General features: G+C 38.9%; 1 long non-coding RNA gene and 6 other non-coding genes across 8 annotated transcripts in view; 2 read left to right on the top strand and 5 right to left on the bottom strand.

The window, feature by feature from the left end:
• LOC119539113 overlaps nucleotides 1–25,507 on the top strand; it is a 42,723-nt gene that overhangs the window by 6,151 nt on the left and 11,065 nt on the right. Inside the window, exons 2-4 of one of the 2 annotated variants that reach the window (XR_005217788.1) lie at nucleotides 3,715–3,788; nucleotides 4,504–6,736; nucleotides 7,037–7,379. This is a non-coding gene — a long non-coding RNA (uncharacterized LOC119539113). Of the gene's footprint in view, nucleotides 1–3,714; nucleotides 3,789–4,503; nucleotides 6,737–7,036; nucleotides 7,380–18,570; nucleotides 18,749–25,507 lie in introns of those variants that run through there. The other variant, XR_005217789.1, reaches the window with a different exon arrangement.
• TRNAR-UCG lies at nucleotides 1,934–2,006 on the top strand. Its single transcript has one exon. It is a non-coding gene; the product is annotated as a tRNA-Arg (tRNA).
• TRNAS-GCU lies at nucleotides 10,915–10,996 on the bottom strand. Its single transcript has one exon. It is a non-coding gene; the product is annotated as a tRNA-Ser (tRNA).
• On the bottom strand, nucleotides 12,102–12,173 carry TRNAQ-UUG. Its single transcript has one exon. It is a non-coding gene; the product is annotated as a tRNA-Gln (tRNA).
• TRNAS-UGA lies at nucleotides 14,466–14,547 on the bottom strand. Its single transcript has one exon. It is a non-coding gene; the product is annotated as a tRNA-Ser (tRNA).
• TRNAM-CAU lies at nucleotides 15,068–15,139 on the bottom strand. The gene has a single exon. It is a non-coding gene; the product is annotated as a tRNA-Met (tRNA).
• Nucleotides 15,495–15,565, bottom strand: TRNAG-GCC. The gene has a single exon. It is a non-coding gene; the product is annotated as a tRNA-Gly (tRNA).

Below are 25,507 nucleotides of genomic sequence, written 5' to 3'. Positions count from 1 at the left end.
CAATGAGGAAACTGTTTTCTAGGAAAAAGGAAACATCTGTAGCTGTGTAAAGAGAGAAGTTCCTATGGCCACAGCAAGCCCAAGACGAGGTGTGCAGCAAAAGGATCTGGGAGGCCCTCTGTGTTGGCCTGGATTTATTCTCTAAACTCGTTGTATAGATAAAACCTGAAGGAGAGCACTCACACAGGTCAATCTTTAAAAAAGCATAAAATGTAATGATAAATCAATGCCTTAGGACTCATAATATATAAATATGTAATTTGTGACACGAACTACATAAAGGGGGTTGGAGGGGTATAGGAACATAGTTTGTGTATGCAACTGAAGTAATGTTGGTATCAAAGCAAATTAGATTGTTATAGATTTGGATGTTAAATTTAAGCCTCACGGTAACCACAAGGAAAATATCAGAGAATATGCAAACTCACAGAGTCAGAAATTAGAGGTTCCCAGGGTGGGGTGCAGGGACAATGGGGAGCTAATGCAGAATGAGTGTAGGGTTTCTGAGGTAAAAGGAAACATGTAGTGATGGATGGTGATGAGGGTACTGCAACAATGTGAAGGTGATTAATCTCACTGAATGGTATGCTTGAGAGGTGTTGGGATGGAAAGATTCATGTTGTATGTATGTTTCCACAATTAAATTTTAAAAAGAAAGATAAAGAGATAATGATAATTAAGTGTAATACATTATTCTGAATGGGATCTAAGAATGGAGAAAAAGCACAATTGGGACATAAGAAAAAATTGGGATAATGTATGAAATGTAAGCTTTATATCAACATTAAATTTTTTGAACTTGATAACTACATTAAGGTGATTACATAAGTGACTATTCTTGTTCATAGGAAATGTACATGGAAGTATTATGTGTTCAAGAAGTATGATGTTTGAAACCTGCTCTCAAATGTTTAAAAGAGAGAGAGAGGGAGTTGAGAGAGAGACAGATAGAATGATATGGCAAACAAGGTACATGAGGTCACAGAGATTCACTGACAGGCTTAAAAGCAGCCACCCAAAGTTTACTAACTTTATATCTGTATGCTGTTGTGGAGACAAGCATTGTACAGAACACTACAAATCCTGAAAATATCATGTCCATAGATCAATTTTATTGCAACACGTTTTTGTGTTGAAAAAATTGTCTAGTAAATGTAAAAATTGTTAATATTTTAATTTTTCGATAAAGTTAAAATTTTTTTAAAACTTGTTAATAGTCATTTTTTTAGAATGTAATCCTATTTTAGTGTTTCTTCATTTCTTAATATAAGGGAGCCTTGAACTACAGTAATGGCTCTGGACCTCCCTGAACTCCTGAGAAACCCGGAGAAAAGCATTCGATTCCCTTTCAAACAGATTAGGGACAAGCTGAAAAGTGCTTGTAACCGAGAAAGTACCAGAAGAGCGTGGGAAGGGGGAAATTGTCATGCCTGGGGACCTGCAGAGAAATCCGTAGGCTGGAAGACTCCGGCAGGCGCTGCCTGGTGCTAAGCGATTTCCTTGATAATCGTGCAGGCAGCCACCCCCAAGGACCTAGAGTCTGAAAATGGTGAACGTGAGTATGAATAGGAAAGAAACCCTAAATAAATTTATTTTAAAAAATGCCTCGAAGAAGAGAAAATGCAATATTTTTGGAATCTTTTAAGTCCCATAAACCCCACTATTTTCCTTCTCGGGAATCGTAGAACTAACGACTTTCCTCCCCATGGAATACTCATGTACTCTAAGACCTAAATAATTGTCAATTCCAATCCTTCATAATGCCTTACTCCATGGCCTCAAATAACCCACATAATCTAGAGCTTCCATTTTTCCAAGTGACGAAAATCTTAGGTGCCATTGTCTTTTTTGTCATTACGTGATTATGTGAAACATTCAGGACGAGTGCCCTTTCTACTTTCTAAGGGTGGTAGTGGCAACAGTATAGCACTAGGACCACGTGGCCTAACGGATAAGGCGTCTGACTTCGGATCAGAAGATTGAGGGTTCGAATCCCTTCGTGGTTGGGCTGTTCCTGTTTTTAAATACAATTTTATTGAGATGTGTTCATACATCATATAATCCATCCAAAATATACAATCAATGAGTATCAGCATATAGTTGCGCGTTCATTGCCACAATCAATTTCAGAACATTTTCATTACTCAGAAAAAAAATAAATAAAAATTTAAAAAAATAAAAAAAGAACACTCAAAACCTCCCATACCCTTTAACCCCCAATTATTTGTATATTTTTTGTGATTATTTTATTACTTATCTGCCCATACACTGGATCTAGGGAATATCAGTCACAAGGTTTTCACAATCACTCAGTCACGCAATAAAAGCTATGCAGTTTTATAATAATCATCAAGAATCAAGGCTACTGAATTACAGTTCAATAGTTTCAGGTATTTCCTTCTAACTATTCTAATATACTATAAAATTAAAGGAATGTCTATATAATGCATGTGAACAATGTCCAGAATGATCCCTCAACTCTATTTGAAATCTCTTAGCCACTGAAACTTTATTTTGTTTCATTTCTTTTCCCCCTTTTAGTCAAGAATGCATTCTCAATCCCATGATGCCAGGACCAGGCTCATCCCTAGGAGTCATGTCCCACATCACTAGGGAGACTTACACCCCTCGGAGTCATGTCTTGTGGTTGATTTTTAATGCACTCTCCTGCAATATACATCACCATATATCACTTGGGGTTAAGTGGGATTTCCAAACCATTTCTTTCTTCCTTCCTTCCTTCCTTCCTTCCTTCCTTTCCTTTCCTTTCTCTTTCTTTCTTTCTCCATTTCTCTCTCTCTCTTTCTTCCTCTACTTTGAAGAGGATACCATTCTAAAAACCTTGAGAAAACCAGTATCACGACTAAAGAAAGGCTGGAAAGGCCATCCAATAATTGGGGGACTTTGAAATTTTGTAATTTTCTAAATTACAGAGTAGAAATATTAAGGTCATTAAAAAAAGCCCAACTGTTTACAGAATCTGTGTATAAACAGGAAGTCAGAGAAGATAGTCATGCAAAAATATATAAAAACATATTATGTGTGCCTAAATAATTTAATAATAATTTAAAGTCAAGATAAAAGGATTTTTGGTTGTGCGATGCCGTAGCACAATTTTATCAAAAGTTCGAGTGTTCAAATCATGTGAGGGCCATGGACGCTTGTGCAAGGTCAAAGCAAATGTCTTCCTTTCCCATTCCTCCTTCTTAGGTCTCCAATCTGCTTCTGTTTCCCCTAGTCATCTGTAGATTCCAAATTGTATAGAAAAGTTGGAGCTTGATTGTTGGTTCCCAGACTTTGAGGTTTCTGGAAAAAAATCAATTTCTTAATGTCATGCAAAGCTACTCCCTGTTTCCCATCACCCCCACCATTTACTCTAAGCAACATTTTTAAACCAGAGAAAGGATATAGTCTCAAAATAAAGACAACATTTTAAGGTGAATAAAGTCATCGTTAAGAAATACTCAAAGAAGAGAAAGAAGTATTTGTGTTGCCCACATTTTTCTCATTTCTCCCAAGAACACGCGAAAGCTTTCTTCTCCCTCTCTGAGCAGTATTTAACCTTCTGTACCAGAGTATGAACAAGACTTTCTTCAGAGGCCCCACATCCTCCCCAGGTGTTTAAGGAAGTGGACATTCTAGTATGAAAAGGTAAAAATATGCCTGATGCAAATTCTTTCACTTCCTTCTTTTTTTTCTCTTTCTCTTGCATAGGCAGCAAAGAATGATAAAAGGAAGAGAGAAACTTTCCAGGCTGGGAAGTGCCAAAGTGAAGAAAATTGGAAAAGGTAGGGCAATTTGCAGATATCCTGAGTCTTAAATGGTCACTGGAGTTTAGGGGTGTGTCTCCAAACTTAGAGAATAAAAACATAAGCACCCCCTGAAAGATGTGTAAACCTTTCTGCTTTGAGAAGGGAATTTAGGTAAAAGATAACCTAACAATCTTTAGAGATGAATGAAAAAAAAAGTGACTGGAAGAAGAGAAATGAAGAGAGATTCCTGGATATGAACCTCAAACACTGAGAGTTGGGCTCTACTAGACAGGGGAAGAAAATGTTCATAAATTTAATGAAAATTTATGGAGCACCTACCCTGTGCCCCTTCCTCTTCAGGCAAAGTCTAAGTGCTAGGATTCTAGAATGTAGATTCTAGGATCACAGAGAACAAAGTACACAAAAATCCATGTTCTTAAGAACATGGCAGGAGGAGGTGGGTAGGTGGCAGGGAGAAGGGGAAGGGAGCAATATAGAAGACACAAAATGAGTAAGTAGATTATATAATAGAATAGAAGTAAATTACGTTGTACATTAGGAGTATAAGTAAATTATATTGTATATTAGGACAGATGGGTATTGTGATGGTTTGGAGCTGTATGTACCCCAGAAAAACATTCTTAAACTTAGTCCATTTTAAGTAGGACCTTTTGATGAGGTAACTTCAGTGAAGCTGTGGCCCTCCTCAATCAGGGTGGATTTTAATCCTGTTACTGGAATCCTTTATAAGCTGAATGAAAATCAGAGACAGAACACCACAGAAAGGAAGAAGCTGAAATTCCACAGAACCTGGAATATAAGGGAGTGACAGAGGAGCCCAGGACCAAGGATCACTGCCTCCAGTCTCCGAACACCAGTATTCTGGAAGAAAGCATCACCTTTTTGACACCTTGATTTGAACTTTCTCTTCGCTTTAAAACCACAAGTAAATAAATAATTCCCATTGTTTAAGCCGACCTATTGCATGGTATTTGCATGGGCAGCCTAGGAAATAAAACAGATGGGTTCAAAAATCCAAGAATTTTTGTTATGCCTTTGAAGGAGCCAAGACTAGGTACTTCAGTCAGCTATTGCTCTATAACAAAAAAACACAACATCTTAAAGGTACATAACAATAAGCATCTATTATTCAAGGATCTGTGTGTGCCAACTCGAATGTTGACCATTCTAGGCCAATGTTAACTGCATGGCTGTACTATAAACTGTGGGTACAGCTCAGTTTGGTTCTTTGGCTACTTTGCTTCAGGGGCTCTGAGTAGTTTGAAATATGTTTCTTTTGGGGCCACAGATGAAAGGACAGCTCCACCCACAGGAAAATTCCTCTCATGAAGATGATCAAGGTACATGAGGGCAAGTCTAACCATGCAGGTATACTTAAAGCCCAGTTTAAAACATACCTGTTAATATCACATTGACCACGGTCATTCTCATGCTCTCACCCAAAGTCAAGGGGCCTGGAAGTACACTCCATTTCTTTGGGAGGAATTGCAAAACTATTAGAGGGCATGGATACAGGAAAGTATGAAGAATTGAGGTCAATATTTTAATCATATTAGGAGTCAATGCATATTTATGAATTTTAGAAATTATTGTTCCATTCCTCTTTATGTTAAACCTTACTGCATTTCATATTAAAGCCAACAAGTTATCAAATTTATAAATTACACACTGATCTGGCATTAACAGGGGGGCCTTGATGTTGGTAGGAGCTGCCCTGGCACCCACAGCTAAGCCATGGTGTTCTCCTGTTGAATATAAGCAATTCCCCAGAATGCCAACAAGAGACAAGGCCACCTGTAAACATAATGACACAAGATAAAACCAAGAACAGTCCCTACCATGTCTAAGCATGGATAAAAACAAGAACATTGTCCAAATCACAAAAATGACCAAACATCTCCTCCTTCCTGGCTAATATGAGTGATTGCTGCTTCGTTACCAATTACAGCTATGGTCCTGCTTTGTTCCTCTTACTTTCTAGATAGAAATTATTAGAATATGCAATCATAAAGTTACTGAGGCCCTCATGGTTCCCATGGTGTTTTGTCTCCTGCAATAAGCCAATAAATCCAAGTTTGTTCAACTGCAGGTGTGGTCCTGTTGGTCTTTGGCAAGAAATCATTAATAAGCTTGAATTTTGGAACAGTAGCTATCACAGAGATGGAAGCTGCTAACCTTTATGGGGCTTCCCCCCATTGCCCATCACCAATACAAGTAAAAGACAGATGGGTTAAATTAAAAAGTTGAATGCAATCACTGCATGTCATACACGTAACAAATTTTCCCAGTTTACTGTATTTTAACATTGCTATATTTTTGTTTAGCTATTAGCCAAATGAAAGTTTTTAAACTTTTTATGTAACAGCTTTAGCAACATTTTCCTTTGTGATTTTTCTAATACAATATAGTCCCATAGTTTCTATTATTCTGGAATAACATAGTTTATATAACCAATCCCTCACTGATTATACATTATGATGTTACTGATATTTATTAAATAAAGAGTGCTGTGTTGTATATTACTGTAGCAGCTAAGTATTTACATATGTCCTGTTTGGGGAGAAAAATTGGTAACAGTGGAATTCCTGGGTTGAAGAGCATATACACCTTGAAGACTTTTGATGCAAATCATCAGTGGTCCTCCAGAAAGGATTTCTGATTTACACTGTCTCCAATACTTATTAGCAAACAAATATCAAAAATCATTGCACTAATTTCCATTATTAGAAATGATTTATTCACTGTGTATATTGTATATTGCCTGTCTCTTCTACCAGCACTAATAATAATGAAAATGGTATGTTTTTGTTTTGTTTCATGGTGTGGCTTAAGCACCTGAAACAGTGCCTAGTGCATGGTAGGTGTTCAACAAACAGTTGTTGGAAAAAAGGTGACAGATGCTGTAAGAAAAAGCAAGCACGGGAAGGGGATAGGGAGCAGTGATAGAGGAAGCCCCAGTGGAAGTGATTTTTTGAGCAAATGAGGTGAGGATTTGAGCCAAGTAAAGATCTGAGAAGAGTCCAGGAAGAGGAAGTACAAATGCAAAAGGCCGGAGGTATTTCTGTGCCTGGAGTATTGAGGAACACCAAGGAAGCCAGGGTGTTGGGGCAGGGGGTGGGGTGGGGGGATTGAGCAAGAGAGGACCTGACTGGAGATAAGGTCAGAGAGGTCAGAGTGGACCAAATCATGTCAGGCCTTCAAGCCCATGAAGTAACTTCGGCTTATTTGCTGAGAGGAGACAGGGTAGAAACTTTGTAGCAGAGGAGTATCACCTCAGCATCTGACTTACCCTTTTGTAGAATCCACTGCTGCTGAGTTGAGACAGATTGTAACCAGATGAAGTGGGAAGCACAGAGACAAGTTAGGAGGCTTGTTGATGGTGACGTGGACCATAGTGGCAACGGTGGAAGCAGTGAGAAGTGATTTATTTTTAAGGAAGAAACATTCAGAGAATTCAAGTGATTATATAAAGTTATCTATTTGATATACATATGTGCCAGTTTGAATATATTGTGCTCCCCAAAGGCCATTATCTTTGATGTAATCTTGTGTGGGCAGATGTTATCAGTACTAATTAGATTTCTTTGAGTGTTTTGGAATGTGCCCCACCCAGCTGTGGTGACTACTCTGATTGGATAATTTCCATGGAGTGTTGGCCCACCCATTGGGTGGGCCTTGATCAGTGGAGCCATATAAATGAGCTGGCGGGCAGAGGGAATGCAGTGCAGCTGAGAGTGAACTTTTGAAGAGGAGCTACAGCCAAGAGGGACACTTTGAAGAAAGCACAGGAGCTGCAGATGAGAGAGAGTTTGAAGATAGCTGTTGGAAGCAGTCTCTTGCTCCGGAGAAGCTAAGAGAGGACAAATACCCCAAATGCAACTAAGAGTGACATTTTTGAGGAACTGCTGCCTAGAGAGGAACATCCTGGGAGAAAGCCATTTTGAAACCAGAACTTTGGAGCAGACGCCAGCCACGTGCCTTCCCAGCTAACAGAGGTTTTCCGGACACCATTGGCCATCCTCCAGTGAAGGTACCCGATTGCTGATTTCTTACCTTGGACACTTTATGGCCTTAAGACTATAACTGTGTAACCAAATAAACCCCCTTTATAAAAGCCAATCCATTTCTGGTGTTTCGCATTCTGGCAGCATTAGCAAACTAGAACAACATATTTAAATTAAATCAAGAGATTATGTATTCTATATTATACGCACACATGTGTGGGATGTCTGTGTGTGTATGTATGTCTAAATAATGCCAGCACCATAATTTCAATAAATTCTCGAACGACCCTGTTTTCATGTACTATTTATTCTTACCTTTTTAATGACTTTTCTTGCTTCAACCAATTGACATCCTATTATTTTATTTTATTTTAAAATTTTATTTACAAACATTGTATATCCACCAAACATACACTCTCCCTGGTGAAAGTGGTAAGAAGCAATTTGATTCTGGATATATTGTAAAGGGAGAACCAAGAGGCTTTGCTCTTTTCTTCTTAATGTACAACTCTTTCCTCCCTCTTTTTAGCAGTTCAGAGTAAAACAGACCTTTGAGTTGGAAAGAGGGCAGGAGAAGAGGCAAAATTGCCCCACTTTTCCCTCCCTACTCTGTAACACTACATGGGACTTGGGTACATTTAGCATCATTGTTTGGTGTGTATTTAAAGGTGTGACAAATGCCCTGCATATATTCTGCCTTGGCAAAATTGCATTCCCTCCCCCCATCACACACACACACACACACACAATATGTCTTTAAGCATTTATTTTACATATATCTCTTGAACGTTTATTGTGTGCACAATTGGAGGTAGAGGATATAAAATAGCGCTATGCTTTGAAAGGTATTCTCAAGGAAGATTAGAGGGAGTGGGTGTAGGTAGGGACATCAAACATCTCTGGTTCTTTGTCAGAGAAAACGCAAAATATACAAAGCGTATCAACCAATTCCTTAAAAATACACTTTGTTTCCTTCTAGGTCAGAACTTGTTAAGTTTTTCTTATTTCCCGGATTAAATTAAAGTTTGTATGCCATGTTTGAACCATACATGCATATTAATAGGGATATATTGTTAGGTAAAACTCAAAACCAGTTTTCACCTCAAAATTCTCCCTTCTTAGGCCTCAAGCCTCATGAGGGAAATTTCCTAAGGGAAATTCGCACTTACAAGAATTATTTCAGTAGAGTTTTCAAGGTGTCAAAACTGCAGTCTCAGGATTCAAAACTGTCAGAGAGACTGTCACTTTAACTTCTGGGTCTAAAACCAACCTGGTTCTTTAAACTTTAATAAGGAAAGCTTGGTTACAAAACTTTTTTAACAATTGGCTTGATTGCTCTCTATTCCAATTTCCCCATCTGTAAAATAAGAAAAGGTGATAGAGGGGGAATTTTTTTTCAGTGAGATAACCTCTACCGTCTCTGCCAATTTCGTTTTCTACGCTGCATAGATGGCTCCTTGCTTTCATGCGCTATAAAGTAGAAACAGGCGACTGGTAAAGTGTTGTTGAGCTATGTGCCTAAAATTAAGATGTAAGTGGCAGAAAGGGATCAAAGGAGAGAAATAAAAGCTGTTGAGCTTAGAAAATATCTTCAATTTGAATCAGTTCAGTTAAAACAAAGAAGGAGCCATTCCTTTTGCAGGTTCACAGGCGGAGGCTACATTTGAGCTAGGTCTAGCAAAAAGGTTCTGTGCGGTTTGATTGTATTATGTCCCCCAAAACGCCATTATCTTTGATGTAATCTTGTGTAGGCAGACCTATCAGTGTTAATTAGACTGTAATTCTTTAAGTGTTTCCATGGAGATGAGCCCCACCCAAGTGTGGGTGATGACTCTGATTGGATAATTTCCATGGAGGTGTTTGCCAGCCCATTGGGTGGGTCTGAATTAAGTTACTGGTGCACTAAATAAGATCAGACAGAAGGAGCAAGCTTGCCACAGCCAAGAGGGACACTTTGAAAAAAGCACAGGAGCTGCAGATGAGAGAGATTTTGAAGACGGCGGTTGAAAGCAGACTCTTGCTTCCGGGGAAGCTAAGAGAGGACAAATACCCCAAATGCAACTAAGAGTGACATTTTCGAGGAACTGTAGCCTAGAGAGGAACGTCCCGGGAGAAAGCCATTTTGAAACCAGAACTTTGGACCAGAAGCCAGCCACGTGCCTTCCCAGCTAACAGAGGTTTTCCAGACACCATTGGCCATGCACCAGTGAAGGTACCCGATTGCTGATGTGTTCAACCTTGGACACTTTATGGCCTTAAGACTGTAACTGTGTAACCAAATAAACCCCCTTTTATAAAAGCCAATCCATCTCTGGTGTTTTGCATTCCAGCAGCATTAGCAAACTAGAACAGGTATTGACTGAAGGGAGAGGCGACCCTCCCGAGCAGAAGAAACAGCGTGAGCAAAAGGAGAGCGTATGGACAGTTTCTCTGCCTGGGAGGCGAGCACTAGTGGTCAGGTAAAGCTAGAGTTTGGCGGAAAGGATAGAAAGGGAAAAAACCAGGAGTTAAGAGAGTCTTGAGCCGCACCTGGAAACATGCGTGGGATTTAGCAAGGTGGAGACGACTTTGGCACAAATTGCCGAGGCGAGAGAAGGGAGACCAAGGAGTCGATAGGGTCAGTGAGCGAAGAGAAAAGTACGTCCAGTGGTTATCAACCCAGGAGATCCACTGGAATCACCTGCGGCACTTGCAACAACACCGGCTATGCGGCCCCATCTTCAGAAATTCTGATTTAGTTGATCTGAGGTGGGGCTGAGACTTACCCATTTTTGGAAGGGATCCAAAATGCATGTAATTTACACCCACTGTTGGACTTAAAGCAGGAAAGAACTGCGCAGCTTCTTGGTCAAGGGTTAACAAACAACTCCCAGGGACGCAGGCTTACCCGAAACATTTTCGCCTACAACCGCCAGGATGGTGGAGGAGGCAGGAACACAACTCAGCCTGGACGGAAGATGAAGACCTTCTTTCTTACCTTCCCTTCGGAAGCGACGTGACGCCTTGGGCTGTCACATCGGAATCCGATATAAAACATCAACAACTTGACTTAACTCAATGGGTTAACAGTCACGCAACCTAACAACGTGAACCGCTCGCTAAAACTTCATGCATCTGTTGCAGTGGGAAAGCTGAAACGACGAGGATGGGATTCGAACCCACGCGTGCAGAGCACAATGGATTAGCAGTCCATCACCTTAACCACTCGGCCACCTCGTCTTCCGTCAAAAAAAAAAAAAAAAAACGCTCTCCTGTGAACCACGTTTCTTTAAATTGACAGGTTACCATTTACCACTGTCTGTTGTTTTATAGCATGTTTTTAAGAGAACCGATGATTTATTCTCTAAAAATGGTCCCCCTACTTTGGTAAAAGAATAAAAAATAAATAAAAGACTATAGTTGGGGTAGGGTAAGATACCTAAGAGACCTGAATAAAGTTGACAAAATACACTTAAGGGAAACAGAAAGAAAAGGAAAAATGCAGTTAGTGGCTGCTTTTGTTTTAAAAATAAAATTGGATTTCGTCATTTCTATTAGACCATGGATATTAAAATCACCACTAAATCAGCTATGTAGTATTTATTTTTGCTCCCCTAGACACGCCTCAAAGCGATTCTCACTCAGAATGACGCCTGCCATATGGGGAATTAACGCCTCTTAAAAATAGTTATCACCTCTCTATAAAGACCAGGTGGTGATGGGAGAAAAGGTAGCAGAATTGAATTAAAATCAAATTGCTATTGTTTCTGAATGTCAAACCAAAGATTTTGGACTTTATCTTAGAAAAATGTAAGGATATCTGAGGAGGGGTGCTGTTTGGTTTGGTTTGCTTTGCTTTGTACGGGAAGATATGAATAGAGGAAAAAATCAGGTTGTTGCTGAGGTCCCCCAGAGATTTGGGATTAGACGAGTGGATTCAGGGTCCAGGTACTAAACATTATATCATCGGGACCTTGGGGAAGAGCTTGTTCCTCCAATTCTTTTCTATATTCTTGCATCAGACCGACACATTATGCATGGATTCCAGAGAAGAAAAGAATCGCAGGGGGAACTTTGGAAACTTGTGCAAGCCGGGCACACAACTTAAGAAGATCTGACTTTGGGAAACCGGGCAAGAGGTGTCGTAAGAAAAAGAGAAGATTCTACAAAAACACGAGGGCGGTACAAATGAGATGCTTTTTAGGATACAGAGAGGAGAGTATTGAGTGGTATGTTGCTCCTCGGTAGAAGAAGGGTGGACTTCGAAGATACGTTCTTTACATCCAGCCTGGATGTGCTAGCCATTTGGAAAAAAGCGCCGAGAACAGGTCACCAGAATACAGACAGGTCCCACCGAGACTTGAACTCGGATCGCTGGATTCAAAGTCCAGAGTGCTAACCATTACACCATGGGGCCCCGACGTACACTGTGGGGCCCCGACGGGTGACACCTGAGTGGAGTATCTATGAATATTTATTACAGACTATGTTCAGTAGTTGGTGAATTTTAAATTCAATCTAACAAGTATGAGATATCTGCTCTGTTCCAGACAGCGAAGACTTCAAGAAAAACAGCAATGACTGGCAACAGGGTCTCCCATGCGATGCGGACTGTTTGGGTACGAGTTTGTGGTCAGAAGCTGATGGAACCCATTGAGTAGACGCCAAGAAGACAAAGAACTGAGTGGAGGGTGGGGGGAGGAGCTGGAAGGGGGTGTGAAACATAAGCGTTTAAGCTTCCAGGGCGGTAATCTCTTTTACCACAGAAGAAAGGTCCTTGAGCAAAAAGGAAAATAATGGCGTCAAACGGCAGAGGAGGAAAATGCTACGGTAGATGTCAGTTTCTGGCAATAAGCGTCAGAGTTTTTTGTTTGTCTTTGTTTTTTTAATGATAGAACAGGGTCTCGCTAATGTTCGGGACAAGGTTTCAGGTTTTGCAAGTGGCCAAGTGTCTAAACCCTCACCAACTTACAGTAAGGATTTGAGGCGGGGGCGGAAGATCAAAAGCCCTCTAAGTCCCACCGAGATTTGAACTCGGATCGCTGGATTCAAAGCCCAGAGTGCTAACCATTACACCCTGGGGCCGGCAGTTTCTAGCATGTTAGGAAAATATTTCATGGAGTATTCTCAGTATCGGATGCGCCTGCATGGGATGTTGATTTTCTATGCATGGAAAATGCGTAGGTTCCCGGAATCCAAGGAAACAACAGAATTGCTGTTGTTTTTCCTGACAAGATTGAACCAGAGCAAAGCCCCACCTCCTTGCACCGTCCTCAAAGTCACCCTACACAAGCACATATGCTGCAATAGGCCTTTTTAAACACTTACGGAGATGTTCCAAGGTTTTCTTTCCATGATGTGAGTTTTTCCCAGTTCCAACGGCAATAAACTCAATTTATTCAACTACAGGTGTGTTCCTGGTGGTCTTTGGCTGGAGGGCATTGAAATAGGTAATAATAGCGATAATAATAATGATGATGATAATAATAATGGAAAATGAGAATTCTAAAGCCGGAACAGAGCTCACCTTTGCTTGGAATTGCTCTTACCTGCCGCGGGAGATTTGAGTATGGGCATTCTTTGCAAAATCAAAACTACATTTACTGAATTTCTAATGTGGACCATGAACGTTTGTCTACCTATGGATTAATAAAGTAAAGTTTCGTCACTTAGAAACCTCTTAGGACATATGTACATGTGGAAAACACAAAAGGAAAAAAAAAAGGTCAAATAATTTTAAGATTCAGAAATTTATTGGTAGTTTCGGGGATTGAAAAATCCTTTTACATTTTTAAATATTTTCACTTCCTTCTTTTTGCTTATCTGCCTTCCCTAATGGAAGAACTGATTGCTCGCATAAAAAAAAATGATAACAAATTTCTGTTCTATTTGCTTTGTTGCATGTGAGAGAGGACGAGCGAGTTTTAAGGAGGCAAATGCAGTTTTAAAACAAGACTTAGCTAACGTCTGACAAAAGTGTTGAAAATTCTCTATCTGGTATTTCCTCTCGGTAATTCTGACCCCGGAAAGTAGGAGAGAGAGGGGAGGACACACTGGAAATTTCTACCAAATGTATTGACTCTTGGACATCGAATTTGCTCACGAGTATAAAGCTCTCAATATATCCAAATTCTTGGAAGAACAGCAGCTGTAATAAGTTAAAGGCAGGCGAGGTTGGGGGAGTCACATTTGAATTGGGCCTTGGCCTACATGGAGAATTTAAGTTAAGAATAATAGGGGGAGATTGAAAGTGCTTAAGATGGGAAATTTTATGTTGTATGTATTTTACCACAATTTTTTTAAAAAAGAATGGATGATAGGGAGAGGACAATTCAAAAAGAATGAGTCAAAACAGTGTTGATAGTTTTTTATTCTGGTTTTAGTGGGTTCAGAAATCCCTGGTGTTTTCAAGTTTTCCCAAATCTCATTTTTAAGCGTTTTCTCTAGTTACTGTTACAGGAAAGGACTACAGTTGACTGCTTCCAATTCTAATAATAACAGAGGAATATTATGCATTTCTTCAGAAATCCCTGGTGTTTTCAAGTTTTCCCAAATCTCATTTTTAAGCGTTTTCTCTAGTTACTGTTACAGGAAAGGACTACAGTTGACTGCTTCCAATTCTAATAATAACAGAGGAATATTATGCATTTCTTATTTTGTGCCTGTGCTTTTTAAAATGATCCAGACTTGGCCCTTAAAAACTGGCAGACGTAGTCGGCAGGATTCGAACCTGCGCGGGGAAACCCCAATGGATTTCAAGTCCATCGCCTTAACCACTCGGCCACGACTACACACCTACTAGAGGAAAATCTGGATATATTCCCATGAGAATGAATACTGTTTCTCTTACAAAATGTGTTCGTCGTGACAGTGTTACAATCGCTCTGGAGTACCTGCAATCACTGATTGAAAACAAAAACATTTTGGATATGAAGACGATGATTAGAAGAGTAATTACAAAACACTCGTCTAACGTGAGAAATTATACTCCTTACAAGCGTCACATTCCAACAACTTTTAGGATGCTTACGGGTGTCCGATTCTGGGAGCTTTACCGCCGGTAGAGACCGAAAAATACGTATATAGCTCTAAAACAAACCGTACGGAATTTTTACAAAGTTAAGACTGGACAACGGGCCTCTGCTAGGATACCGGTGAAGAGTCTCCTTTAATCAGTTAACTTTAACCCAGGATTCTCATCATTAAAACACTCATTTTAGCAGTTAACTTTAACCCAGGATTCTCATCATTAAAACACTCATTTTAGCAGTTAACTTTAACCCAGGATTCTCATCATTAAAACACTTATTTTAGCAGAGGATGGTTTCGATCCATCGACCTCTGGGTTATGGGCCCAGCACGCTTCCGCTGCGCCACTCTGCTTAACTACCTTCAATTCCTATTCGTGAGGTATTCAAAAGCTATAGTTTCGTGCCCTTCTAAATAATTATTCTTTTTCGATATCTCATAAGTCTGAATCCAAGAATGGACAGAGCACATTGCTATCCGTACGCAATTATACTCCACCTCCAAATGCCAGGGCCTTAAAATTCTCCCCAGAGCGACTCACATCCGCTAACGTCGAAGGGAAAATGTGAGGAAACCCAACGTTTTAAAAGTCTGAAAGGAAAGGGAACACAGAAAAGGAAATAGGGAACAGAGAAAAAGAAGCAGAGATGACCAGAAGGAAAACGAAGAGCTCGAGAATCTCGATTTCTTCCGTGAGGAAAACAATTACTGCATTGGCCGGGAATCGAACCCGGGGCTCCCGCGTGGCAGGCGAGAATTCTACCACTGAACCACCAATGCTTTGCGTAGTTGTGTTTCTTTTTTAATGTTACATAGACATATCTGTGTGATTCCCTAAATTAGTAAAATAATGTAAATGCATTTTGAAAAAGAATATTGTCATTCTTTTATGAAGAACCAAGTTTGACAAAAAGCTTATTGTAAGCTAGAAAGATAGAATAAGCATTTTGAACGAAAGGACTCTTCTGTATCCTCCGTACCTAACTGCCCGTTACGTGCCCCTGCAGAGGGTGACCACCAGTTGCTGAGGTGGCTGTGGCAAATGAAACCAAAAGCCGTAAAGGAACCTGGAAATAAATAAGAGATATGGCCCCTATTTTTGATGACTTTCGATTGGAATGGAAAAAAGCCAACACAGAAAACCACTGGCAAACAAAGAACAATAAATTATCTCTACTAAAATACATCTTTAGTTAGGTTTCAGGGAGGTAATGGACTTTGATAATCTAGATTATAAACCATGTGAAAGCCAGGAGGTTTTTCACATGCCTCTATCTCATTTAATCACTCTAGTTTCTTTGTCTGTTCACCTCTTTTGAATAGAGAAGTTGCAGTGCCATGTCGTGAAAGGAATTATTTGGCAGCTATGATTAGGATGCTTTGACAATGAGGACAGGCAGGGAACTGCAGTGCAAATTAAGATAGTTTACTATTGTTCTTTAAAGAGTTATCTGGGCGATGAACTAAGCTTTTACAAATTTAGCAACCGAACTGGATGACATCAGTGATCCACAATAAACTTAAGTTTAGTAATTAAAAATTAAGCTACATAATTTTTAGTTCTCATCAACATAGAATAATGAAGACTAAAATAGTAAAGTCACGTTAATATAGACAGCTGTGCGGATGGTTTCAATTCTCACATTCAATATAAGATTCTCATAAATTATACAGATATGTTTTCCTCAGATAAACTTAAAAACAAATAATTTTAAAAATAAACTCTGGAAAAATCAGCTAGAAAATATTTTAGTTGTCTCAGTAACATTTAAAGTATTATTTGAATATGCCTCCATTGGAAATTAAAGCATAATTCCTGGTATTCTGAAATTTTTAGCTAAACAAGGTTTAGGTTAGCATTTTATGGAAATAATATATTAGTGTCCAATCTGAAACAGAGGTAGAATATAATACTTCCTTACCAAATACTGGAGTCAATAATTATGCTTGTAATATATCAGCATGTCAGACATTCTGACTAGAAGATGCATGAGGTGGGGGGATGAAACTCAAATGCTCAACTAAAAGACGAATCTAGTGAAAACAAAAGAGAATACATATATAAAATCTAAAATTGGGAAATCCATGTATAAGCCAGATAGAATAAAAATGTTATTTTGGAAGTTGGCCAACTTCTCAGACATGATTACAGTATTCTTGTGCTCTCCTATCCTAGGATTTGGATCTCAGCTTTACCAGTAGAGCAAACTCAGTGAAATTATCACCTGAAGTAGTCTCTAAGGGTTGATCCACACTAATAGGACCCACAGGAGCCTGATGTCTTAAATCAGTACAATTTAGAAACTTGGAAAAGCTTATAATTTTTAAGGCTGGAATACTCATAGCCACAGTTCAGATCAACTTGATCCTGACCATGAGGTTCCCTAGAGGGTGACTTAAAAATTAGAAGGGGACCTGCTGGTAGACCAACAGAGGCAAATTAAGTAGGTAGTCTTGAAGATGTTTTATGCAGGTTATGATAAAGCCTGATGAACTGCCCAAGGTAATTTTTTTAAAGGAGATCCCCACGTTATTCTATCTCATGTTGCAAGAGCCCAACAATTAACAGGTGAAGTATCCACACATCTTTCATGATACAGAGAAATAATTACTTATAAGAAACAATGTAACATTATGCCAGTCTTCCTTCTTAACTCTTATGGTTTAATTACCTTCCAATTAACAGATATTTAAGAATCTCTTACTATGTGTTTGAACTAGGTGTGGTCCTGGAAAAAACAGACATGCTTCCTGCCCTCAACATGTTTAGAGTTTGATGGAAGAGACAGGCAGGTGAACATACAATATCCTTTGATTAATTTAGTACAGTGACAGAAGCATCTTCAAGTTACTATGCAAGTGCAAAAACAAAACATTTTAAAAGTTTATGGGGTATTTTAAAATAATCATACCACCTTTTCATGCATAAAAACCCATTGTATTAGTCAGGGTTTCTCAGAGAAACAGAACTGACATACATATACACACATATATATGTATATATTAAGAGATTTATTTATTTTAGGGATTGACAAGTCCAAATTCTGTAAGGTAAGCCACAAGTTGGAAATTCCGATGAAGGTGACTTTGAATTCCCCAGGAGAAACCGGCTGGCTGAAGTAGAAACAGAAATTCTTTCTGACTGCTGAAATCCACAGTTCTCCTTTTAAGGCCTCCAACTGATTGGATGAGGCAAGGCCTCTCGTTGCAGAAGGCAATCTCCTTTGTTGATTGTTGATATAATGTTGACTAATGACTTAATGCCACAGAATAACCTCACAGTAACAATCGGGCCAGTGCTTGCCTGATCACCATAATCTAGCCAAGTTGACCCAGAAATTTACCATCACACCTGTGTTAGAAAACCTAGAGTTTTTTCTGTCATATATATAAACAAACAAACAAAAGCACATCTACCTAGACTCTAGATTGATATGTAAATTGTTTTCTCTACCCTCCCAGCCCTTTTCTTCCTCCAAGACAACTCTCATTTATGGTTCAAAATCTTGCTCAGGTGTCCCCACTCTCTGCTGTTTGAATCCCTGCCTAAATCCCACACTCTGCACTCTTGATACTAACTTTTACATCTCTATCCTCTATCTGTGTCATGTATACAATTATCCTTGTATGTATCATGGTTCATCCTAATTATGAGTTAATACTGTCTCTGGATTCCTAATTACATCAAAGCAGAAACCCTATGTGTGATTCATCTTTCTATGGAATTAGCATAGAATTTATGCTTAATAATTTTTAACGTAATTTGTATGTTTTCCTCTTTTCAGATATAATCTTTCCTTCATAAAACATTTGAAAAACAGAAGCCAGCAAGAAAAAGAAGCAAATTAAAAATAATGCCTAATCCCACAGCCACAGATAACTCTTACTACTATTATGGTGTTATCATTAGCTAGCTAGCTAGCTGTATGACTGTATAATTTGATTGGCCTATCAGGGTACACAGTAAGTAGTTAATAAATGCATGTTTTTTGTGCCTTTATCTCTTTGTCATAAGGTTTTATAATTGAACACAGTTTATGTCTGCTCTTGAAATTGCTTCTATGGAACATAATTCCAGAATAGATTTCATGCCTGATAATTGTATTACTATTTTTCTAAAAGTCTGCCTTTTTCACTTAATCTTGGAAATAGTGGTCAGAACACATGGAGTAATCTCATTTAGCATTCCATTAAATAAATGTACCACAAATTTATTTAAGACAAGAATCAAATCATTGGCTTACATTTCCCACAGCATTAAATATTCCACATCAGTTTAAATGTTCCCCAAAATGGGCTGTTTCCAATTTTTCACAAATCACAGCTAAGGTAAATGATGCTTTTGGATAAATCATTGCTCACGCTGATGACTCTTTCCTTAGGATATATTCTTATAAGCGGTATTACTGGGATGTATGTTTTAAAGGTTTTAATATATACTATCAAAGTTTTCTCCAGAAAAATTTAGCTGATTTAACTCCTATTCATTAAACAAATAGTTTTTGAACACTTATGGTGTTCTAAGCACTGTTTTAGTCCTTGGGATACATCAATGAAAGAAAAAGATCTGCCTTCAAGGGAGCTTTATTTTAGTTGGAGAGAGGGGAGACAGGCAATTAACAATAGACTAACTAGTAAATTATATAGTTTATTAGATGATAAGTGCAATAGAAAAGTTAAAAAGTAGAAAAAGATAAGGGACATTAAAAATTGGAGATGGGGTTGCACTTTTAAATAGGGTGAAATCATTGACAAGGTGATATTTGAACAAAGGCTTGAAGGAGAATAGCTAGTGTCAGGGACCTAGGTGGGAGTATTTGAACTGGTAGTAGTATTTGAGAAATCTTTCCAAATTTGTTACTCTATAAGTTATCTAGTTTTAATTTGAATTTCTTTTATTACCATTTGGGGGAAATGTTTACTGGCCTATCTTTTGTCCATTCCCCCCCCCCATTGGGTCGTTGATCATTTTCTTGCTCTAAAGAGCTCTTCGTTAAGAATATACTCTTTTTCTTGTGGCAGATTTGTATTTCTCAACTTGTTAGCCTTCTGATTTCATTTATGGTGTTTTTTTTTTTTTTTTTTTTTTTTAATCATCATTTTATTGAGATATATTCACATACCACGCAGTCATACAAAACAAATTGTACTTTCGATTGTTTACAGTACCATTACATAGTTGTACATTCATCACCTAAATCAATCCCTGACACCTTCATTAGCACACACACAAAAATAACAAGAATAATAATTAGAGTGAAAAAGAGCAATTGAAGTAAAAAAGAACACTGGGTACCTTTGTCTGTTTGTTTCCTTCCCCTACTTTTCTACACATCCATCCATAAACTAGACAAAGTGGTGTTTGGTCCTTATGGCTTTCCCAATCCCATTGTCACCCCTCATAAGCTACATTTTTATACAACTGTCTTCGAGATTCATGGGTTCTGGGTTGTAGTTTGATAGTTTCAGGTATCCACCACCAGCTACCCCAATTCTTTAGAACCTAAAAAGGGTTGTCTAAAGTGTGCATAAGAGTGCCCACCAGAGTGACCTCTTGGCTCCTTTTGGAATCTCTCTGCCACTGAAGCTTATTTCATTTCCTTTCACATCCCCCTTTTGGTCAAGAAGATGTTCTCCGTCCCACGGTGCCAGGTCTACATTCCTCCCTGGGAGTCATATTCCACGTTGCCAGGGAGATTCACTTCCCTGGGTGTCTGATCCCACGTAGGGGGGAGGGCAGTGATTTCACCTTTCAAGTTGGCTTAGCCAGAGAGAGAGGGCCACATCTGAGCAACAAAGAGGCATTCAGGAGGAGACTCTTAGGCACAAATACAGGGAGGCCTAGCCTCTCCTTTGCAGCAACCGTCTTCCCAAGGGTAAAACTTATGGTAGAGGGCTCAACCCATCAAACCACCAGTCCCCTATGTCTGTGGTCATGTTAGCAACCATGGAGGTGGGGCAGGCGAATACCCCTGCATTCTCCACAGGCTCCTCAAGGGGGCACTACATCTTTTTTTTTTTTTTTTTTTTCCCTTGTTTGTCTTTTTTCTTTTTTCTTTTTTTTTTTTTTTTTAACTTTCTCTTCTTTTTTCAAATCACCTGTATGAAAAAAAAAGTTAAAAAGAAAACAAACATACAATAAAAGAGCATTTCAAAGAGACCATAGCAAGGGAGTAAGAAAAAGACAACTAACCTAAGATAACTGCTTAACTTCCAACATGTTCCTACTTTACCCCAAGAAAGTTACATAATATAGCAACATTTCAGTGAACTTGTTCCTACTACAACCATCAGAAATTAACAGACCATAGTCATTTCTGGGCATCCCCAGAACGTTAAATAGCTTATCTGTTCTTCTTGGATTATTGTTCCCCCTTCCTTAATTGCTCTCTACTGCTAGTTCCCCTACATTCTAGATTATAAACCATTTGTTTTACATTTTTCAAAGTTCACATTAGTGGTAGCATATAATATTTCTCTTTTTGTGCCTGGCTTATTTCGCTCAGCATTATGTCTTCAAGGTTCATCCATGTTGTCATATGTTTCACCAGATCGTTCCTTCTTACTGCCGCGTAGTATTCCATCGTGTGTATATACCACATTTTATTTATCCACTCATCTGTTGAGGGACATTTGGGTTGTTTCCATCTCTTGGCAATTGTGAATAATGCTGCTATGAACATTGGCGTGCAGATATCTGTTCGTGTCACTGCTTTCCGATCTTCCGGGTATATACCGAGAAGTGCAATCGCTGGATCGAATGGTAGCTCTATATCTAGTTTTCTAAGGAACTGCCAGACTGACTTCCAGAGTGGCTGAACCATTATACAGTCCCACCAACAATGAATAAGAGTTCCAATTTCTCCACATCCCCTCCAGCATTTGTAGTTTCCTGTTTGTTTAATGGCAGCCATTCTAACCGGTGTTAGATGGTATCTCATTGTGGTCTTAATTTGCATCTCTCTAATAGCTAGTGAAGCTGAACATTTTTTCATGTGTTTCTTGGCCATTTTATGGTGTGTTTTTGACATGAATTGACTTTTTTAAAAATGTGTCTAATCTTTTGCCTTTTACCTTTGAAATTTTCATTGTCAGCTGTCATACTTTTCAAAAAGCACTTGCATTTTTAATTGCGTGCAATCCCATTAAATTTAAGTTCTTGCAAAATTGTATTTCTAGAGTCCTTGTCAGAAATATGTTCTTGACCTCTTTATTTCTTCAATAAGTTTAGTTTACCATACTATTTCCACTACAGTATTGCCCAGAGACTTGCCCACTTACCATGCCCCTCTAGATTACTTGAAACCAGAAACTTATTGAAGTGCTAAAATGAATAAGACTGTGAATGATTAGGAATTCCCTTAGTAAAAGTGAAGAAAAGGCAGGCTGATCAACTAGAATCAATTATTATTACATATTTTAGACCTTGTGGAATAAGTGCAGCAAGTCTCCCCACCCCCCACCTTTAGTTAAACTTTTGCACCATGCCCCCAGATCCTCTCTACCACTAATGCTGATTTGGGGACTAAGTTCATTTTTATATTGGCTGAAGTGTTATATTTTACTGCTCTCACTATGACTGAATTAATTCCAAGTGAGTAATAGAGATACAAAAACTCAAATAGTTTTATAATGCTTTCCTTCCAGGTACAATGTAAAAAATGATTCAGCTGAGAAAAGTATATCTAAATTTATCTCTGGGGATACATACCTAAATATATCTTTATAAATTTAGTTTTTCATTGACTATGAATTGCTATCAGTTTTAAAATACAGCAGTTTATGTGCCACAAACAAAAAACACTCCCCTTATACTTCTATACCATTGAGTATAAGATGTCCTGACTTCAAAGATGTGAAATGGTGGGGGGCATATATATATTAAAATTAGTGAAATGCAATAATTCCAATGATGTATGGAATTTGAAGTTATTATCTTTTAAAAAGCTTTATTATGGAAAATTTCAAATATACACAAACATAAAGAAAAGAAAAGAAAATTTCATGTATCCACCTTTCAACTTCAATTTATGGCAAATGTTATTTCATCTGTCTTCCTTCCGCAGTCCTCTTCTTATTATTATTTTAAAGCAAATCCCAGGCATCATGTCATTTTCTTTTTCTCACAATATACACAAAACTCTCAATAACAGTGCCAACACTACCACCAATAATATTATAACTAAAAAAAGATAATGATTTTTTGTTTTTAGTGTTTATTTCACTAGGGATGTAGAGTCAAAATAATGAGTTTTAAAGTTACTTAACTGTTTCCTTATTGTGTGATTTTGTCACCACCTGGTTACACAATTTCATTTGTTTAATTTTGCTTTCATTTTGGGGTCATTTTTGGCTTTCCAAAGATTTCAAATCTTAAATTATTTAGGTCATCTGTGTTCATAGCTTAAGATGAATATTGCATGTAATTTGTGGTTGTGTTTTTTTGTTTGTTTGGTTTGGGCTTAGGAAGCATACTATGAAAAGAAAAGGGAATGGTGGTTATTAGAATGTGTGGCGTGAGCTTCCTCCTTTCTGTCTAAAGAGAGAAGACTTCTTAGTTCCTACTGGTTGACCTGTGAGATGAATCTAGTGTTACCAGGTCTTTGGAATTTTCAAGAAAAATTGGAAATCTGTTTTTACATAATTCTCTCTTTATGTATACTATTTGCATTCTACCACTATTCCTCTCTGAAAATGAACAAAGTGTATTTAAATGATTTTGTGGTTTGATAATTTTCTGAAATCATTTCTTGTTAAATTAGTTGAATTTATTTTATTATTTTTTTAAGCCATTGTAAATGTAAGTTCAGGAGCAGGATTTATTTGGCTTACAGCCTGCAGTCTGTAATCTCTGCCTTAAAGTCTTCAGAGTAAAAGTTAGGCATTAATAAAACTGCTGTATCGAGCACCAGTAAGCACAGTTGTGGAAGAGTCTTGTGGTTCTGTAGGCCTCTTACTGAAGGATTGGGAATTTGAAAAAGACCCATGAGATTGGCTATGAAGACTGGACTATCCAATTTTTCTACTTGGTTTAGCAAGAAATGATTTCAGAAAATTAACAAACCACAAAATCATTTAAATATACTTTATTCATTTTCAAAAAGGAGTAGTGGCAGAATGTTACCACTGGACACAAAAGTCAGTTGGCAGGAGCTGGATAAATTTAAAAACATCTTCATTTGTGCATGGCATGCCTTTAGTCGTGTAGATGAAGGTTGTGCCGGTTTGAGTGTATTGTGTCCCCCAAATGCCATTATCTTTGTGGTCTTGTGTGGGGCAGGCGTTTTGGTGATGGTTGGATTTGCTTGGAATGTGCCCCACCCATCTGTGGGCAATGATTCTGATGAGACGTTCTCATGGAGGCGTGGCCCCGCCCATTTAGGGTGGGCCCTTATCCGTGGAGCTATGTAAATGAGCTGACTTGGGGGGAAGAAAAGAGAGTGCGGCTGGGAGTGATGTTTTGAAGAGAAGCAAGCTTGCTAGAAAGGAACGTCCTGGGAGAAAGCCGTTTTGAGGCCGGAGCTTTGGAGCAGATGCCAGCTGCCTTCCTAGCTAACAGAGGTTTTCCGGACACCACTGGCCGTCCTCCGGTGAAGGTACCCAATTGCTGAGGTGTTACCTTGGATGCTTTGTGGCCTTAAGACTGTAACTGTGTAGTGAAATAAACCCCCGTTTTATAAAAGCCTGTCCATCTCTGGTGTTTTGCATTCTGCGGCATTAGCAAACTAAAACAGATTTTGGTACCAGGAGTGGGGTGCTTTTGCTGCTGAGTCTGCAGATACCAAACATGTTGGAACAGCTTTTTAAATGGATAAGGGGAAGTTTCTGGAAGAATTGTGAGGAGCTTGATAGAAAAGGCCAAAACTGCTTTAAAGAGACTGTTTGTGGAAATATGGACTCTAAAGATACTTCTGATGAGGACTTGAGCAGAAATGATGAATGTGTTGTTGCAAACTGGAAGAAAGGTGATCCTTGTTTTAAAGTGGCACAAAATTTGGCAAAATTGAGTCCTGGTGTCAGATGGAAGGAAGAATCTGGAAGCAACAATCTGGAATACTTAGCTGAGGAGATCTCCAGACTACGTGTGGAGGACATATCCTGGCTTCTCCTTGCAGCTTATAGTAAAATGCGAGCAGAGAGAGGTAAACTTAGAACTGAACTCTTGGGTTCAAAGAAACCAGAAGTTGATGGCTTGGAAAATTACAGGCTTCCAGGGGGTGGAATCCCAGAAGCTACAGCCCAACATGAGGATGTAACCAAACATGGAACCCAGCCACCATTTCAGTACAAACCAAGATTGGAAAAGGAGTTAAGCAGAAAGGATTTGTGGAAAGTCCTATTGTCTGATGGCTTTGACCCCTGCATGCTTCATGCAAAGCCAACAGAATTTTTGCGAGATCTTTATAGACAGAGCCATTGCTGGTCTGGACTGGAGGAGACAGGCAAGGAAAAAATTAAAGGAAAAATCTCTTCAAAGACAGAGCCATGGAGGTTGAGCTCTGGAGTCAGGAGGTCTCGGGCTGGGAGAGCGGAGCAGCCCACATGCATGGAAAGGGTGAGTTTGCCCTGGAGGTCGAGGGAGGGCTTTCCGCCTCGATGCTCTGAAAGTTTTGCCACCTCAGGTCCCAAAGAGGGTGGAGCACATTTCCAGGGAATTGAGGAGAGCCTGGCTGCCACCACACTGTTCTGAAGGGGTTGAGCGTGTGCCCCGGAGATGGAAGG

Source organism: Choloepus didactylus, chromosome 7, assembly GCF_015220235.1.
Source record: "Choloepus didactylus isolate mChoDid1 chromosome 7, mChoDid1.pri, whole genome shotgun sequence".
Taxonomy (NCBI): domain Eukaryota; kingdom Metazoa; phylum Chordata; class Mammalia; order Pilosa; family Megalonychidae; genus Choloepus; species Choloepus didactylus.
Note: the sequence above shows the minus strand (reverse complement) of the source record. Positions and strands in the feature narration are given on the sequence as shown.